Source organism: Oryza glaberrima, chromosome 5, assembly GCF_000147395.1.
Source record: "Oryza glaberrima chromosome 5, OglaRS2, whole genome shotgun sequence".
NCBI classification, from domain to species: Eukaryota; Viridiplantae; Streptophyta; class Magnoliopsida; order Poales; family Poaceae; genus Oryza; species Oryza glaberrima.
This window is the reverse complement of record NC_068330.1, coordinates 19,453,065-19,472,009: the sequence shown is the minus strand read 5'-3', so window position 1 is coordinate 19,472,009 and position 18,945 is coordinate 19,453,065.

Below are 18,945 nucleotides of genomic sequence, written 5' to 3'. Positions count from 1 at the left end.
AGGGTTGCCATCACAAAACCTAGAGATGACAAAGTAAGATTTTGCTTTTTATTATGTGGGCTCCATTGTGGGGAAAAAAAACCTGAAAACAATCTTTGTGATAGAATCCCGTGAGGTTGTGGACTTTGTGGTTGCCTTCTTCTTCCCTCCCTCGATCTTTCTTTAGGCCGAGTTTAGTTTCAAATTTTTTCTTCAAACTTCCAAGTTTTTCATCACATCAAACTTTTCTACACACACAAACTTTCAACTTTTCCATCACATCGTTCCAATTTCAACCAAACTTTCAATTTTAGCGTGAATTAAACACACCCTTATTCATTTTCCTGTACCAACTTGAATCAAATTTGTGAAAGGATTAATTGGATATGTACCACTATAATTTTCCGGTTACGAGAATACCATTATAATTTATGTATTTGGACTAATGCCATTAAAATTTTAATTAAACCAATTCGAGATATGCCACTATTTAACCTTTGCATGCACTTATCAAAATTTTGGACTAAAATGTCTTATCTTCTTCCTCCGTCCACCTCTTCCTTTCCCCTTTCCTCTCTTCTCCGGAGCTTGGTGGGCTAGCTACAAACCCATGAAGCAGCAAGGTGTAGCCGGCGAGGAACACAACAGCGATAACCTACCCGTACAAAAAACAGTGCTAGTCATAAACGCCTGATTAATTAAGTATAACCAAAAAACTTGATTTTTTTAAAGAAACTTTGCAATATAAAACTTTTGCAAAAAACACACCATTTAGTATTTTGAAAAACGTGTGCGTGAAAAGAGAGGGAGGTAAGTTGGGAAGGAAGCGGAAAGAACACAACCTTAAAGCAAGGATAATAGCGAACTATAAATCTACTGTAAACTTATATGGAGAGGAGAGGTAACAATATTAAATAAGGGTGTTGGCTCTTATGTAAGAACTAGCTTTATACATGCTCCAAGATAAATTGATTAAATGTATAACCGAGAGAAAAGGAGAGGAGAAAAAAATTAAAGCCAACCGTCTAATTAATCTATTATATATTTTGATTTTAAGATGAACAAATAGTTGGCAGTTAGTTTAAAAAACGGAGTAGTAAACACTAGTGTAACTGTTAAACTTGCTCCTAGTGTAACTGTTGTGATTGAAAATACTGGTAGAAGAATTTTAATACGGAGTAGTAAACACTGCATATAGTTTGGTTTGCCTGGGCTCTAATCGTTTTTTAGCTTTACCACTTGGGAGGCAGCAGGAAAAATTACCGTGTAGTACAGTATACAATGATGTTTGCAAGGGCACCCATAATATGATAAGAAACCGTCCTTAAAACTCTATACTGATACCTTTGTCATTGTGAGATGTGGTATTAGAAAGAGTCATATGATAAGCTACTCATGACTATAAAGATTACTCATATAGATAAAAAAAAACTCTCTTTCTCGTCTTGCTTCTTCTGCACGAGAGAACCATGGTATTTGGATATGAAATGTTTTGGAGTGTGGTCATATCTTAATGTTAATTGCTATCTACATATATTATGAAAATGAAAACAATAAAATCACTAGTGTGGGTTTTATTTCTATGAACTACTACTTGATCTCTCTATATATATTATTGATGACCTAAACTCAACCGAAATAAAACACTACTGCTATGGTGGTCACTCATTTATAACAGGAATACAGTATGTCTGGTGCGAAATTGAATACTACTACCTCCATCCTAAAATGTAGCTACCTAGTACAGGATGTGATATTACCTGGTACTACGAATCTGGATAGTCACTAGGTAATGTCAAATCCTATATTAGGTAGCTATATTTCGAGGGTTGTCCAGATTCGTAGTACTAGGTAATATCACATCCTGTACAGCTATATTTTGCGACGGAAGAAGTTGACGATATTTATAGAACCTATTGGAATATAAATTTTCAAAAAAATTAATATATTCCGTGTATTTACTGAAATTTACAGTAGTAAAGAAAAGAATAACGAATTTAAAAAGGAAAAAAAAATCAGTTTACCTCCTTTTCTAGCTACCGATTGAAATTTCGATGATTTCGCTCAGAATTTCATCAAGCCGACCGGTTTTCACGAGCTTATCGATAAATTCAGGGAATTTGTATTTAAATTTTGGTTTATGAAATTTATTGAATCTACTGATTTTCTACTGGATTTCGTGAAAACCATCAGTTCATTTAAGCCCGGAACGATAGGCCATCTCCTATTCGTAAACCCAATACGAGTGTCCCTCCGGAGTCCCTGAAATGAACGTCGAAAACTTCCAAAACGAGCACGGCATGCCCTTGACTTGACCGAGTGAGCCCGTAGCGTTCGTTCGTTCGTTCGTCGTCATCTTCCACCCCTCGCAGTCGCCAACGCAGATTTTAGTCCACAAAATTCCAGCGCAAGGTTTTTGATTTGATCGGCAAACCACACGTACGGTGGCCATTAACGCTGCCCTAAAACACATTCTCTCCGTTGGCCACCGCGTAGGAGTACACTGTACACCACGACGGGCCGGTGGGGTGGGCGAGAGCGAGACCCCTCCCGACCGGTAGCCCCCACCATCGACTCGACACAACATAAGCAGCGGTTGCACGGCCCATCTCCCCCCTCCGGCGTCGCTCTCCCTGTCACACGGGGCCCGATCTACGTGTGGTACACTGCTACTGGTAGTACTACTACTAGTCTACTCCACCCCCGGTTAGGCTAGCAGGACAGCAGCAGCAGGGGGATTGTTACGCAGATTCCCCGGGATTGCACTACGGTCGTCACGTCTCCGGGGGTGTCAAATCCCCGGCGCCGTTGCATCATCATCACCAGGCCAGGGCTAGGCTACGCCGCTAGTAGTAGTACAGTACTCCCTCGTTTCTAAAATAAACACAACTATAAATATTTTCGTGTTCAATTTTAATTGTTTGCTTTATTTTAAGTTTTTATGATTAGTATTTTATTATTATTAGATTATAAAATATAAATAATATTTTATACGTGATTTATGTTTTTTTATTTTTTTTAAAAAAATTTTAAATAAAATGGACGATTAAAATTGAACACAGAAATTTATAGCTACGTTTATTTTATTTTGAGAACGGAGGGAGTACGCAAAATACGGTAGGAGTACGCGGTAGTATTGGGAAAGGGGATCATGAGAGATACATTGAGGTCTAATCCCTTCGTCAAAAAAAAAGACAAATCTTAGATTTTCGTGGCAATGTTTTTTTTATAATTAGTATTTTTATTTTTATTAGATGATAAAACATTATTAATACTTTATATGTGATTTATCTTTTTTAATTTTTTTTATTTTTTTAAATAAGACGGACGGTCAAACGTTGAATACGAAAATCAGGTTTGGAAGTACTACGGCGGGTGTAGGCGTCGGAGGTGACGTGGCCGCTGTTTCCATTTAACGTCGCATCCACCCGTCACCCGAGAGAGAGAGAGAGGCACGTTTGGAGAGTTTAAAATTCTGAAAAATAACACGTTGTAGCTATTTCCGATAATCTAGAAATACTAGGTTTTCTGACTTCTGGCTTTAAATTTATTACTACTTGAATTTTACAATTACAGTTTTTTAATCTGAATCAAAAGCTAAACTATCTAGAAGAACTTTGATTTTAAAAGAAACTACAGCAATTAGAAGCTTTGCAAACAGAACCGGAGATACGGAGAGGAGGTGTTTTAGTACTAGTGGCACTGGACTGGACTGGGTGAATGAACTAGTCCTCCGTGGGTGGGCTTTTGCTGCAACTGTAGCCTTTTCTGTAGCACCAATGTACTCTACCCTACTCCTAGCCCACTTCATTGCTATAGCGTCCTGTACAGCTATGCCTACCCAGCTACTCAAAGCAGCACTGAGCAACAGTGTGTGTACAACAAGGCAACAGTGCCGTATCACGTGGACAGGTGGGCCCCACCTGGCAGGAGCACTGAGGCGGCACTGTTGGATAATCGTCGATGGCGTCAAGGAGGTACTGCCTGCGCAGCCCGGTCAAGCTGTGGCTGACGCACGTAGAACGCCGACCATTTACTCCAGGTCTCCGCCACGACTACACGACACCGCGCGCAGCTGCTAGCACGGGTGAAAAACTGTCAAAAGCATAAACCGATCCGATCCGTCACAATTCGGACGTTCGCAAGTAGCGGTACATTACATTGAAGTGCTTAATTAATTGTTGAGACTATCTAAAGACTTTCGACAGTTTTTCTTTTAGTCCAAAACTTTGGAAGGTAAATATAGTATAAGTATAATTATAGTATAACTGAAATGTAATTATATGTAACTCGTCATAACATAAATAAGAAAAAACAGGTGACTATTCCCTCCGTTACAGAATATAATAATAGCTAGCATTTTGCATGTGCAATGAATTTTTTTCCCATACCTAGCACATATCTTGACACTCGTATGATGGCCCACAAACCAAAAGCTCCGATAGCAAATCCGTTAATGGTTACAACGCGTCCAAAAGGAAGACATCTATTATGCCTTTAATAAGTGAGGATAAACATGGCAAAATGGTGACAGTGATCGACGGTAAGAACAATGACGTATTTTGAGCCTGAACAAACGAGATAGGGCATATGCAGGGGTGTCTAATAACGGGGTCTCTTCGTTGTAATGTAGATAAATTTGGTTACGTTGAAGAAAGAAAAGGAAAGAAAGAGAAACATCCTTGTTATGCATGACGACGACTCATAGTCGACTATTAGCATTTATTAATGAAAAAATTATTGCATGAGGGTGGAGAAAAGAAAAGAAGTATAAAAAAAATTATTTAGTGCATTAAAAGTTTAGAGATCTTATCTATTATAGGAGTACAATATCTAGTGATATTAATTAGTATAAAGAGCTCATATTAAATTTTATCTTTGTACATGCCCTAAGCATATGTAAAATTCATAAAATTATATACTCCATCAGTCCTAAAATATGTTTATTTTTTTACTTATCCCAAACATACCAATCAAAACCCAAATAACTATAATACCTCTATTTTGTCAAATCCCAGTACATTTGTATATACTTTCATAAACTCCTGATACAATAATTAATTAAAAAATAAACTTACATTGAGATAAATGGAAAGGCTTAAAAATGAATTTATTATAAGACGGAGGGAGTATTTCGATTTATTGAAGCAAAAATGACATAACCCAGATGTAATTTAGTAGACTAAATCTAACATAACATGTTAGATCGATTAATCAAGCAGCTGGTACGTACTTTTGCAGCGGGCGGAGCCTGGGCACTTGTCCATAGTGACCGGGTCTTGACTTTGCCCCTGAATAAAATTGGTATTTGCAGAAAATTTAAATAGGAGGTAATAAGTGAGACAAATATAGTATTGTAGATTCTTATTCTGTAGAAAATTTTTATAGTTCGATACTTCCTCCGTTTTATATTATAAGACTTTATAGCATTATCTATATATATATATATATATATATATATATATATATATATATATATATATATTAATGAATTTAGATATATATGTGTGTCTATATTCATTAACATCTAGATATATATGTGTGCCTATGACATGATGTATAGGCAGTCTCATATGAATATGGATAATACTATAAACTCTTATAATCTGAAACGAAAGGAATTAGTATTTTTATGTCTTGTCTGAAAAAACTTTCACGTTTGACGTTGTTGTGGTTGCAATGTTCTCTTTATATTTTGCTTACGTCCGTCGGTTCCGATCAGTTTTGCGCACATAAACTACGCGTCCTACCGCTGCATTTGCTGCGGTGACCGCGCCAGTGTGCCCGCCCCTGCGACCGGTCACGGGCCGGGGGAAACGCACCGTGGGCGCCACCGTGTGCCGCTGATCGATCACAACAAGGACGCCCGGCCGGGGGCGGGCCGGCGGGGGTGAGTGACTGTAGTGTAGCCGGGGGGCTAAGCTAGCACACGTAGCGCCCGCCCGGTCTTGCTTTGTTTTCTTGCCCACCTGGCAGAAACCCGTCATCTCGCGCGGCAAGGAGATACACCCTGCATGGCATAATATAAGTGATTTTAGATATATGTGACACATTCTAATACAATAAATCTGGATATAGATCAAGACCTGCTTAGATCCCTTGATAAATTTTACACCATTTATATCGAATGTTTGGACACATGTATGTAGTATTAAATATAGACGAAAAAATAACTAATTACACAGATTGCGTGTAAATTGTGAGACAAATTTTTTTAAGCGTAATTGCACCATGATTTGATAATGTGGTGCTACAGTAGACATTTGCTAATGACGGATTAATTAGGCTTAATAAATTCATCTCGTGGTTTATAAGCGGATTCTATAATTTGTTTTGTTATTAAACTATATTTAATACTTCAAATACGTGTCCGTATATTTAATGTGATACGCTAAAATTTTACACCTGATCTAAACACAGCCACAATATATTTAAATTTATAATATTAAAATGTGTCACACCCATTTAAAATCTCTTCTAGCGGAGGGAGAGAGAGAGAATGGCCCGGCCTGGTACGGCGAGCAGTCAGGGGGCAGAGACACTGCCATGCACGGGAGACTGGCCACGGCCACCCCCACACGTTCGGACTCCTTTGGATAGCTTGGCTTGTCGACACTCGACAGACACGCGATCTTTTGCTTCGACTCGACCAAGATCATTGAGAGAGAGAGAGAGAGAGAGTGAGAGTGCAGAGGCGCCCGAGTTTCCCGTCGATCGCATGACACGACCCCCAAGGGGCGAGGTCTCGCACAGGGACGGCCACTGTGCATGCAAGCCCATGGGGCTTTGTCCTTGCCGTGTCTGCCTGTGGGGCCTGCGTGTCACGAGAAACCCCGCATGCATGCGCGCGGCGTACGTTCGTGGCGTCGGCATGCGGCGCAAGGAGGACGATGAGGCCATTGATGATCGCCGATGCATCGCTGGGAGGCCATTGATGGTCGCCAATGCATCGCTGGAAGACTGGGAGGCAGTGAGCCGGTGACCGTGACTCAGTGAGCTCAGGCATCATAAAAGTTGGCCAAAATTTTTGGGCGGAGGGAAAAATTTTGAGGTTTTGGCATTCTGGGAACTAAACAGCCAAAGTTTTGGCATAAAATTTTGGGGACCTATTTAATGCTGCCTGATTTACCCCTATTTAATGCTCTCCTAGGTGTTGTTGTTGCTTGCATGCAGGGTGAGGTGTACTACTCGTCCACCCATGAACAGTACCCCGAAATCTTTCACCGTTTAGTTCTCAAAACGCGAAAACTGGCCCACGCCAAAATTTTTCGCTTAGACCCGAAAATTTTCAGCATCTAAACCGGGCCTTCTTCCTCCCATAAAAATCTTTAATTCTACAATTTAATTTGAACATAAACCATATTCAGATTGAGCGCGGACGAGCTCGCTTAACAGGCGACAGAAGCTGCAATCTTTAGAATTGGATTATTTTTTGGATAAAAAGAGTAGTACTCCTAGTACCTTACTACTAACTACTATTTCTCTCAACCCTAGTATATACTTCCCGTTTCAAAATATAAGAAATTTTAAAGGTATGTAACACTACATAATATTACGATGTTCAAATTCATTCGTAGTATGGGTAATCTCACTACATAATATTAGTACTTGTTTTTCATTTGGTCAGTTCCTTACGTGGTCGATATCAACAGCTATATGAGCAACGTTTTCTCGCGCTGCGCAACTGACCAGTAGTACCACTTCACAAACCTACATTGCGTAACTCAGGCTGTGTTTAGATTCAAAATTTTTTCTTCAAACTTACAACTTTTCCGTCACATCAAATGTTTGGACACATCCATAGAGTATTAAATGTGGACGAAAAAACTAATTGCATAGTTTCTATGTAAATCGCGAGACGAATCTTTTGAGTCTAATTACGCTATGATTTGACAATCTGGTGCTAGAGTAAACATTTGCTAACAACGGATTATTTAGGCTTAATAAACTCGTCTCGCAGTTTACAGGTGAAATATGTAATTTGTTTTGTTACTAGTATAAGTTTAATACTTCAAATGTGTGTCCATATACTTTTTAAAAAAATTGGCACACAAACTAAACACAGCCTCACTGTAACACTCCTACTACTGTATATTCACATCAGCGTGAGTAGGAACTAGGGATGAAAACGGTCGAAAAACCCTCTACCATTTTCATTTTTATATTTTTTTGAAACGGAATTGAAATGTTGATCTGAAAACGATAACGATATCGGTAATATCATTATATCGAAAACTGAACCGTTGGAATAAAATCTATTGATATTGGTAGGAAATCAAAATTCATGTATGAAAAAAATAGTGTGGCATAATCACGCACTTAACTATGTATTAAAATGATTTTAAAGCTTCATTCTTATAATCATCACACTCTACATTATATCATTATATAATAATTAATGATATGATAATAAGTTTGACGAACAGTATAAACCAAATTCAACAATACTTCAAAATCGATAAGTTGAGAAGATCAAAATTCAGCAAAGGATACATACCATGTCGTAGGGCTTTCGATGGGTTGAGCTGGCTAGATCGCCGGGGCACTTTCGAAATTTTAACAGAAATTAACATACGAACAGGTTTCTAGGTTTCTGACAAAACGGTCAGAGAAACCTTCATTCCATTTCCTGATTTCCGCTATTATTTTCAGAAGATATTACTATTCTCATTTTCAATCTCACAATTATTTAATACTACCGGCTAAAACTATGGGCGCAAACCGGAAACGGCATCCGAAAATCTCAAAAATTGTTTAGTACTAGTAAGAACAACTAACGAGTATAGTAGGAGTACTTTTGTACGTATAATTCGAAGGAGTTTTCTACTATACTCCTTCACTCCGTGGAAAAAGCGGAAGTACCGAGGCAGAGTTTTCTACTACTACTAGCTGGTTTAACTGTGAATATCAGGAGAAAGAAATGATTCTGTCATCTCTGACTCCCTGAGAGAGACCTGTCTTTCTTTTGCCTGGCGCTACAAGAAACCACTGCTGCCTGTAGGAGTGTGTGCAACCTTCACTCATTTCCTCCCTCGTGTAGACAGCTGACGGCAATCATTTCGCTGTCTACTCTGAGGTGCCTTTCTCTCATGCATGGTTCTCTGAACTGCAGTGGTAATCAAAGCGCAAGGGTGGTACTTGGAGTAAACTCAGCACGTAAACTTCCCGGCAAGCTGTGTCGCATCGGATAAGCTCTCATTTCTAAAATTAGTTTTTTTATTAGTCTATGTTTAATATTTTAAATTAGCGTCTAAACATCTAATGTGACATTAGCTAAAAAGTTTTAGCCCCATCTAAACACCCTCTTAGTTCACACTGAAGTTTGAAAGAGGGTATTTGAGAGAGAGGGGCTAAACTCAAAACCATAAGTCTCTAGGGGAGGGACTTATGTTTTTGTGAGAGGGACTAAAGTTTATTAACTAGTTCCAAACAACCTTTTTGGTGAAATTGGAACGATCTAATTGAAAAGTTATGTATGTACGAGAAATTTAATGTGATGGAAAGCTTGAAGTTTTGAAAAAAAATTTAAAAGTAAACGGGGCCACATTTGTATGGTGTACGCCGATGTGAGAGTTTGACATGCATGCAGTAGCAGTAGGTGACTTGAAGAGTTGAAGACTTGACGTACTCCTACAAGCACAAGACGGTTCGTAAACTCTCGCCGTCTTCTCTTCATCATTACAGCCTCCAGATTTACACATTACATTCAAACTTCTAAAAATTTCGTCGCACCAAATATTTAAACATATTTATAGAGCATTAAATATAGATAAAAAACCAATCACACAGTTTAAATAAAATTGTGAGACGAATCTTTTAAGCTTAATTACGTCCTGATTTGATAATATGGTGTTACAGTAAATATTTGCTAATGACATTTTAATTAGGCTTAATAAATTCATCCCGCAGTTTACAGGCGGAATATATAATTTGTTTTGTTATTAGTCTATGTTTAATACTTTAAATGTGTGTCCGTGTGATTCAAAAAATTTTGGTACAAGAACTAAACACGGCCTTAACTCTTTTTTCTTTGCGCCTTTAACTCTTTTTTCTTTGCCTACTTCCCTTATCACATAAAAGAACCGATCGATAATACTGGACGTTGATACATTACTCCTCCCTTCGTCTCATAATATAAAAGATTTTAAGTTTTTATTTGCACTGTTTGACCATTCGTCTTAATCAAAAAATTTGTACAAATATAAAAAACGAAAAGTTGTGCTTAAAGTACTTTGTATAATAAAGCAAGTCACAAAAAATAAATAATATTTCTAATTTTTTTTTGAATAAGGAGTGATCAAAGGGTGTAAACGAAAACTTAAAAACCCTTATATTATGGAACAAATGGAGTACCAATTTAGATATATCTCTATTCATAAGTAGAATGTACTCCGATACAAGGTTAAGTTTATTTTAGCGGAAAGAGTGCTTTCTATTGGCGTCAATGTCTGCACAAAATCTCACAAGATTATACTTATAGTAGTATTTGTGCTAGTACAAATAGATATACTCACATATCACTACTATTATAAAAATCAAAGAAGTACAATTAGATATACTCATATATCTCTACTGTTATAAAAATCAAAGATATTTTTTTGGTACTTTAGTACGTCACCAGTGTATGAGTTGGTTTCAAGTTTATTCACTTTTTGGAAATACATATCCGTATTTAAGTCGATTATTAAGTTCATTTGCTTTTGAAAATACAAAAAGTCATATAAGAAATCTCTTTAAAAAAACTCGTATGCTAACTTGAGATGATTGGACTCTAATTGCAGCTCACGATCTTAAAGAATTCCTACAGTGAATTTCACCTTAATTAAACCGTATAAGATTCGCAACGTGCGGATATTTTTTCTAGTAACAATAAAATTAAATAAACTACTTTTAGTACTACTTTGTCTACTCTTAATATAACTATTTCTCATTTAATCTAGTCTTAATAAAATTATTTTTCACTCGCCCACACTCCAATTCAATGATTATTCAAAATAAATTTATATTTTAAATTAAATGAAAGAAACTAAAAATTAAAACTACTACTACTCGGGTAGTACAATTAACCCGGGTGACGCAAACACTATAGCTGGCTAGACTGAGGGAGTGATGGACTGATGGCCTTGATTAGGTGCGTGACATCTCTAAAGTACTACTACAGTACGCTCCTGTGTGCACGTTATCGTGGCTATGGCTTTATTTAGTTCCACGTCAAAATTAAAAGTTTAAAGAAATTGATACGATATGATGGAAAAGTTAAAAATTTGTGTGCAGGAAAGTTCGATGTGATAGAAAAATTAGAAGTTTGAGGAAAAAAGCTGGAATCTAAACCAGGCCTATAACTACTCTTTGGGCCTTTTTAGTTCACCAAGAAAATTTGTTAGTGTCACGTTGTATGTTTGACCGGATGTCGAAAGAGTTTTTTGATAAAATGAAAAAACTAATTTCATAATTCGCATGGAAACCGCGAGACGGATCTTTTAAGCCTAATTAGTCCATGATTAGTCATAAGTGCTACAGTAACCCATATGTGCTAATGACGGCTTACTTAGGCTCAAAAGATTCGTTTCGTGGTTTCAAGGCGAGTTATGAAATTAGTTTTTTCATTCGTGTCCGAAAAGTCCTTCCGACATCCAGTCAAACATCCGATGTAACACCTAAAATTTTTTCTTTTTTCGAACTAAACACACCCTTAATTCGGAAGACGAAAAGTTTTAGCGTGTCACATCGAATATACAGATAGATATTTGAAGTATTAAACGTATACTAATAACAAAACAAATTACAGTTTCTGTTTGTAAACTGCGAGATAAAACTTTTAAGTCTAATTAATTCATTATTAGCAAATGTTTACGATAGCTCCACATTATCAAATTATGGAACAATTAGGCTTAAAAAATTCGTCTCGTAATTTACACGTAATATGTGTAATTATTTTTTTTATATTTAATATTCCATACATGTATCCAAACATTCGATGTGACAGGATAAAAAAATTTTGCGTGGAAACTAAACATGGCCTCACTCTATTATTTTTCCGGCGGGAAAGTTTTTCTATTTTTGCCATTTGTTGTGACTGTATTCTCTCTTCCACATCTGTAACTTTTTCATTTGCCGTACGTACGTTTTCTAAACCAGGGCACCACAGCTTCAAAGACGTTTCACCATTACGTTTGCCTCTAAAAGACCATTATACCCTGTAAACGTGCAAAAATAATGCAGCACTCGACACGTACTTCTAACAAATACCATAAAGTTATCAACAAAACTAAATTATGGCCGCTTCAAAGATAATAGATTGGGAAAAAAAAGGGTACAATTGGATAATTTTTGAAATTGCACCATGGGATTTGGTTCTCAAATGTTTCACAAAATAAGTTACTTATATTGTAGAATTGAATTACGTGTGACAAATCACGTACACTAGTAGAAGTAAATGCCATGGTCGTTAATCAACGACAGTGTCAAAAGAGACACAAATATTAACGGAACAGTGAAAAAAACAGAAGGGCAAAATTTTTGATGGCGGCAGAGATAGTATTTCGTACTCAACACACAGGGTAAAAAACATTGCCATATGTCTTAGTTTATCTGCAAAATACTTATATCTTCTACTCCCTCCGTCTCAAAATATAACAACTTTTAGCCCTTAAGATTTGTCCCAAATATAACAACTTCACCAACATTCTCTTCTCAACCAATCACAATCCTCCACCGTACCATTCAATTTTCTCACCTACCTCCACTTCTCAACCAGTCACAATCTTCACCTATTTAGTTCTACCTACTTTATTAATACCCGTTTCAATCCTAAAAATCCGTACATTTTGAGATGGAGGGAGTATTAAAGCTTCCAACGACTGAGCTAGCCAGAGCCCCGGTTAATCAACTGTTATGATTTATTACTTCAATGATATATTCTAATATTAGATAGGTAGTAGTATTAGGGCAACAACAATGTATATAGCAAAAGTAGTCCATATAGATGGGACCCACACATATGGACCATAACTATTGTTATCTTCACAATGTATATAGATAGCAACTAGTATTAGGAGGAGATAGGAAATAGAGAGAAATAACATATATTATTCTATATGGGCAGCCTATATGTTTATGGGTGGCTTTTGCTATTTTCTTGCTATGGACTAGTTCCACAATGTTGTTAGGTGGCTGAATGGAATATTTTATTGCTTATGGACTAGTTTTAGACTATATTGTGGATGCCCTTAGAATGTGCTACTCTCTTCATCCCAAAATATAAGAATCTAAGACCGGATGGGACAGAGATTCGTAGTACTAGGAAATGTCACATCCGGTCCTAGGTTCTTATATTTTGGGACGGAGGGAGTATATCGTATAATAGATTTGATTTTATGGGACTTACTACCTCCGTCCCATATTGCTTGTCGCTTTGAGTTTTTGTTTGTAATGTTTGATCATTCGTCTTATTTAAAAAAAATAGAATTATTATTTATTTTCTTTGTGATTCGCTTCATTATCAAAAGTACTTTAAGTATGAGTTATCCTCTTTTATATTTATACTAATTTTTTAAATAAAACGAATGATCAAACGTTACATGAAAAAGTTAAAACGACATATATTGTGGGATAGAGGCAGCAGTAAACTAATTTTCATGTTAGACTAGCAGATACAGTGGTACGTTTAGTAATTGGAGTAAGCTTTTGAATTAACCATCGAGACTACTCCTAACTAATTTTGCGAAATTCATAATTCTCTAACGAGACTATACTGTGGTATCGCTAGTCTGATGGGAAAGGAAAGCTAGATCAGCTGCTATCAGTTGCAGCAACTTTTAGGCCCCGATTGTTTACATAAGTCCTAGGGTTAAAATTTAGTTCTAAGACTAAAATTAGTCCTCTTTAGTCCTACTTAAGGGGTGTTTGGAAGAGAGAGAGGCTAAACTCACAAAACCATAAGTCTCTAGGGAGGGACTTATATTTTTGAGAGAGGGGTTAAACTTTGTTTGGAGGGACTAAAAGGGACTGAAACATCATTAAATGACCTATCTAGGAGCATTTCATCCAGCACTTATATGCTTCATCCATTCAATAGTAGGTGAGCTATTAGCACCTCCCCCAGGAACTTATGGAACTAGATAGTTTTAGCCTATTTTAGTCCCTCCTTTTTAGTATTTTAGGGGCTAAAAGGGACTAAAGTAGAGGGACTTATGAATTAGCCCCTCCAAACAAACAGCCTAGCCATTGATTACTCCTGATCTTGCTTACTAGACACGGTCATGTGGTGCATGCAATGCAAGGACGCACCCCAAATGACACACCTGCAATATCGGATCATCACGTCAGTCGCGGCGCGCGGACCTGCCGACGCGGCAAGAAACAGCCGTCGCGCGGCGTAATCAACCGGACAGGTGAGGCGGCTATAGTTGATATTACGGTACTATTACGGTGTAGTACCGCGTCACGCACGGTCAAGGGCGTCGTTACATCGTCCGTGGACGCTGCCCATATCTTTCGACCCATCAAAGCGCTGCCTCCTCCGGGCAAGGCCGTGTCACGTCACATGCCTGTTCCTGCCGATAACTACGAGGCGCATGGTGGCCCATGCCCCTCGCACGCACGCACGACCAGAATGTCTCGGCGAAACGCTGGTCATTTATCATTGTGACGTCGAGCAGCAGTGCAGGGGACGTACGGAGTACTGTACCTAATTTCGACCCTGGCCAATGACAGCAACGGGTGGTTTGCTGATAGATCGATTAGTCGACACGGCGCCATCAACAGGCAACAGCCGGGCCGACCGGCTTAAGCTAGTTGTGCGGCCAATGCGTTGCACACGTAGTGGCTGCGTCGGGGAGAAGGGATTCTCTCGCTCTCGCGGCCGGCCTACCGCCTCCAACGCATGCAAAGCTGCCAGTTGCTGTCACAAAAGTGGTTCTGAAAAACGGGAAAAAAATAATAGCGACCATCCGACGACCTGGTTTGGTACAACCCTTTGTCTAACCTGCACAGGTAAAAGCCATTGTGAAGGAAAACTCCACATTCACGTCACGATAAGATTCTAGTACGGTAGTACCCACCTCCGGCCTCTCTTCGCAACGTCAGTGATATTGCAGCATGCATGCACGGACCGGCTAGCTTCTGTACTTGTGCATGATGAGATTCGTAGATCGCTTGTGTCAAAGATAGACCGAGTAAAAATTGAAGTCGGCATATGGTAGGGCACGGAATCTTCCCATGTCAGCGTCGCGTTGGGGAGGCAAATCGACCGATCCGTTACATCGCCAGGACGACGCGATCGAGCGGACGGGAGCAGGAGCTCTAGTTTGGTGTCGAGTAGAGGTCGTTAATCCGATGGCGGGTGACGGGTAGTGTCACGTGATGTGAGATCAAATCCGCTGTGGTGGTGTTGTGGCGATCCATCTCCTGTCGCGCCGATGTTATCGGTCGATCGCGATGGTGACCCGCGCGGCATCCGCGCGATTCACACGACGGACGTGCCGGCCCGTCTCTACCAACCGCGCGACGAGGCCGCCGTGCCGTGGCAGCTGTGCGCCGCACGCCCGCCGCCGACCTCGTCCTGGTGATTTTCAACGGGAACAGCGGCGTGCGGCGTCGAAGGGATGGACGTTTTGTCACGGGAGGAGTCGTGCGTTTTCAGATCCCGATGCGCGGCGGCAGTCGTGAAATTTTCCTGATGTGCATCATGCAGGCATGCAGATTGCCTAGGATCCGTCTTCTATGCTTGTTTTTTTTTTCTTCGATCTTCCACAATCTGTGTAGAAGTATACTACTACTAAGATTTGTAAATTAATATTTATTGTTTCTTAAGGAATACTTAGAAGATATTCGACTTATTTCGGAAAAAATACTACTGTAACTTGAAACTTCAGTAGTACTTTTTTCAAGCACGTACTCTGATTGTCTCATTAAAAAACTAACCTATGATGGAATGTAACGTTTTTGGTACAATGAATCTAAACATAAAAATATCACATCTTATTCTAAGTTATGTTTTTTTATAGGATGGAGGGAGTATAGAAGAGTAGAAGACGTCTTCACACTATATTAACCTTAGTTTGAGCAAACAAAAGGTGCCCTGGAATTTTCAGCAAACAATGAAGACTTCATCCTGATAGCCCAACAAGAGCCCATTGGTGAGGTGTAGATGAAGCCCAAAACTACAAATGCTTAGCCGAATGTACTTCCGATGTCTGGTCCATATACATAGTGTGTCGGAATAAGTTCACTTTAGGTCCCTTTATTTGTCGCTCAGTCTGATTTTCATCCCTCGACCGCAAAACCGGGTATGATCCGTCCTCCAACTTACGAAAACTGGGTAAATATGGTCCCTCGGCGGTTTTGAAGGCTGTAAGTTCAAGTCTTTTAATTTGGTTTCGGTGATTAATGACAAATCTAATTATATGAGACTAACGTTTTTATGAGTCTTTCTTTGACTAGTCTTATTTGGATATGAAAGTAAAAATGATGGGAGGTATGTATTAAACTTCACATATTCTAACTTGGTCTCTTTTGTGGATCCAAAATATAGTGTGAGCTCCCTCATTGATCTTGATTGATTATGTGCATATGCATTCCTTCATATCCATATGTATGTACATCTTGAGGAGGAGCTTATTCTATATTTTGTTCATTATAAGATCTCTATCTTGATTTGAAATTATCTTTCATCTCATCTCTTTGTATTGTTTATATCGGATTATTATCTATCACAAAAGAGAGAAAAGATTGAAAGATCTTGGATTAAACAATTTGTGTAATTGTTACTTTGGTGATAGATGATAAACCGATGTTTATGGGATTAACCTCTCTTTTACATAAGTTTTCAACAAGGTTATTTCCCGATAATGAGATGTGGTAGATATGCATTCTTTGGTGATGGACCTTAATCATGACAAGGATGAAATTCATGGAGATAAAGCGATATGTATCACTTCTTATCTCCTACTTTTTGATAGGTTCATATATATGATTTCCATGTTATTGTTATATAAGTGTGAGACTAATGTTTACTTGAGTCTTATCTTATTTAGTCTCCTTTACATTGAGAACATGGAGATCATGAAGGTATGTGTTTTTTTGTTTATCTTCGTCATTACTACATATGCCTTCTCTATGTGTATAGGATAAACCCCCATTGGTTCTTCTTTACTTATGCATACACTTGTCTCTCTTGTATATTTCTTTGTATGCATATACTTAGGGGGAGCAAATCCAATACATTTATTGTGTATGTTTTAGATCCATGTTGTTCACCTATTATTTATATCGGATCTTTGCACTTGAGCTTGCATACGAGTATATGACACTTGTGATGTTAATGAATACTCAACAAACATATCCATATCTTTCATATGCAACCGGTTGGTCATCAAGTGAAGGATGACAACCGATTTGTTGGGACTAATGTTTTCCTTTGAGATGTGAAAAGGAATAGGTCCCACTATGATGAGGCTAATGGATGACACCATGGGTTAATGGTCACCAAGCCAAGGACATCGCCATGTTGGCAAGAATGAAATCAAGCTTGTGATGAGAAGAAAGTCTTGACAAATGATGGTAAATACCTTGGTATAAACATGGTTGAATCAAATGGTCACAAGTGTTGATCTCGACTCAAGCTTGACCCCAAGATGGATGGTGCAAGGCAAAGGTATAATGTAGCTAAGAATGTTTTCCTAGTCTTTTTCCGGTCTTGGTGTTTGGTGTAGACCAGATTTGCTAGATAGGCGCCGTACTATCAAGAGGGGTCTATGAAGCGAGCTTGTGGATGATCTTATGCCATATTAGTTCATATGCATGTAGGTGTATTTGGTGGGCTTGTCTAGCCAAGTGTGGTGAGTTTTCTCAAGTCCTAAACAAAGAGAGATGTGGGCAAATCCTATAGGTTTGGGTAGCCTCATGTGGTTATGTCCGGTGGAGTATCCTTTGGAGTGTGAGCCCTTTCTCCCTAAGAAAAGTTGTATTTCTTGGATGGATTGTTCATGGGTTGGATAGCCCTTTGAATAAGCTTTCCGTAAAGTCCAACAACGCCAAATTCCGAGACCCGAGTCAAGAGATATCGTCGTTTTACTAACGGTCGGTTGAACTGAAAAGTGACCTGCGGTCTGACCGTGGGCCTTAGGCCGGTCTGACCGGGCCTGTTAGCCGGTCTGACCGGCCCCACCGAGCCGACGGCGGTCTGACCGAGCCGTGGACGGTCTGACCGGCCACTACACTGCGGTCAGACCGGCCAGGTTGAGTGAGCTCAATGATTGCCCTGTAACGGCTAGTTTTCTAGCCGTTACAAAGTAGTCTGGTTTGACCAGCCTCACAACGACGGTCTGACCGGCAGAGCACAAAGTTGGGGATTTCGGTTCCAACGGCTAGTTTTGGTGGTTGGGGGTATATATACCCACTCCCCAGCAGCAAGGGTAAGGTTTTGGTACTCCATTGCATTATCTTGAATCCTTGCAAGAGCTCTTACACCCTTGTGCACTTAGTTTATCTAGTGAGGTGTTAGAGAGTGAGTTAAGCCAATCCAAGTGCATTGCTTCATTTTTTTTAGCTAGTGTGGCACTTGATCATCCTCAGCAAGCATCCTAGACTTGTTACTCTTGGAGGTTGCCGCCTCCTAGACGGCTTGTGTAGGTGTTGCCCGGTGACCTCTCCGAGGAGATTGTGGAGGAGGCCTGGCGCCGTTTGTGAGTGGTTTGGAGTTCACCACCTTCAGAGTGAAGGAAGAACTACCCCGAGTGATCGAGGCTTGGGTAGTCCTCTCCGTGGGCCGGCTCCCGCCTTGCCCACCCCTTGACGAAGGGGGCGTGTGGTGGCTTCGTGGTTGAGCGGTGGAGTTGGGCTCGCCTCAACGGGGATTAGGAAACCGGCGAGTTTCCGAACCTCGGTGAAAAATTCCTTGTCTCTTGCTTCATTTATTTGTTGCATTTACATTTGTGCTATTTACATTCATAGAGACATATTTGA